At 44.5% G+C, this 1736-nt stretch overlaps 1 pseudogene; it reads left to right on the top strand.

Moving 5' to 3' along the window:
- The first annotated feature begins 86 nt into the window (after positions 1–86).
- LOC101640092 lies at positions 87–801 on the top strand (annotated as a pseudogene).
- The last annotated feature ends 935 nt before the right edge of the window (positions 802–1736 follow it).

A 1736-nucleotide genomic window follows, 5' to 3' on the forward strand; every position in this document is an offset into this window, starting at 1 on the left:
AATTTGATAATTCTGAAATAAACCAAATTTAGCTAAAAGTAAAATTCAGAATATAAAAATACCTCCTAGAAAATAATTTAGCGAGTATGGCATCGAGGAGAATGGAGATCAAACCTGTGATCACCTGTCTCAAAACCCTCCTCATCATCTACTCCTTCGTCTTCTGGATCACTGGAGTGATCCTATTGGCTGTTGGACTATGGGGGAAACTCACCCTCGGAACCTGTATTTCCCTCAATGCTCCTTGTGCTCTGACTGGGACCGGCACCACTATCGTCATTTTTGGGCTGTTTGCATGCTTTGCAATTTGCCAAGGCAGCCCATGGATGCTGAAGCTGTACGCCATGCTTTTCCCCTGGTGTTCCTGGCCAACTGGTGGCTAGCATATCCAGATTTGTGTTCCGTCATGAGGTCAAGGACACCTTTGGAGGACTTACGGGGAATGATGAGCGAAGCCAGGCAGTGGATCACGTGCAGCGCAGCCGGAGCTGCTGTGGCGTACAGCACTACACCAACTGGAATACTTGCCCATATTTCCGGGATCATGGCATCCCGCCCAGTTGCTGCATGAACGAAACCAACTGCAACGCCCAGGATCTCCACAATCTGCACAATCTGACCGTGGCCGCTACCAAAGTTAACCTGAAGGGGTGTTATGATCTGGTGACCAGCTTCACGGAGACTAACATGGGAATCGTTGCTGGCGGAGCTTTTGGGATTGCATTTTCCCAGTTGATTGCCATGCTGCTGGCCTGCTGTTTGTCTAGATTCATCATGGCCAATCAGTATGAGATGGTGTAAGAAGTATTTCAAGAACAACAAACGAGGCCTGTTTATAAAAGAACTAGAGCAATGTTTTGAAAGACTTCCAAAGAATTTTTACAGCAAAATATATAACCCTGACACCCCTACCCCCCACCTTTATCCCCAGCCTCCACTTCACCCTCAGTGTGTAACCAATCCTCTCTCACAGTCTCTGCACCACCTTTCAGCCCAAATTATGTGTAGTGTTCCAGTTTGTGAAGCACTGTTGTGCCAGAGTGTAACCAGGGCCCTCTGCAGCTAGTCTTTAGTGGACCCCCACCCCCCACCCACCCTAAGGCTCTGTATGTGGCAGCCAATTCCTCCACTTATATTGGACCCAAAAGCAGTGCAGTGTAGGTGACAGGTTACCACTCCATCACTGGCCCCATTGCCCCTGCATGTGGTGTGGGAGGCTCCTGTTTAACCTTTACTATGATCAATAAATGTACTTTCATGTAGTTAAAAAAAATAGAATTTAGCATTGTTAAAATTTATACCCTAAGGGAATTAAATGTGCAGCATTCAATAATAATATAAAAGAAAAATACTGTATTTTTAAATGCATTAACACATTACAGGAGTAGAGAGCTTCATCTTTCCCCACAGAGTCGACCGTAGTTTCAAACAGGCAACCTTGTGGTTAGCAGCTCAATGTGTAAACCCCCTATGCCACCAGGTTTCCTTAAACCTGATGCCATTGATTAGATTCCAACTCATACCCACCTTAAAACCCTTTATATAAACTCTACCTGGCTAGCATTTGTCAAAGTTCTACCCTTGCCCCATCTCTTCTTTTTCTATGGAAATCTACTTTGGAATTTCTCCTTGGGTATCCATCATCTTTTAATGCCACATTAGAAGGAACTAGGTTTTCCTAATGTTACATAAGTTGTTTTTGTTTTAGAATTTGAGTATGAATGTTGAAGGGGAAA

The sequence above is a fragment of the Echinops telfairi genome, unplaced genomic scaffold (assembly GCF_000313985.2).
Source record: "Echinops telfairi isolate 266 unplaced genomic scaffold, ASM31398v2 ScPeMD7_25;HRSCAF=90, whole genome shotgun sequence".
In the NCBI taxonomy this organism is placed as follows: Eukaryota; Metazoa; Chordata; class Mammalia; order Afrosoricida; family Tenrecidae; genus Echinops; species Echinops telfairi.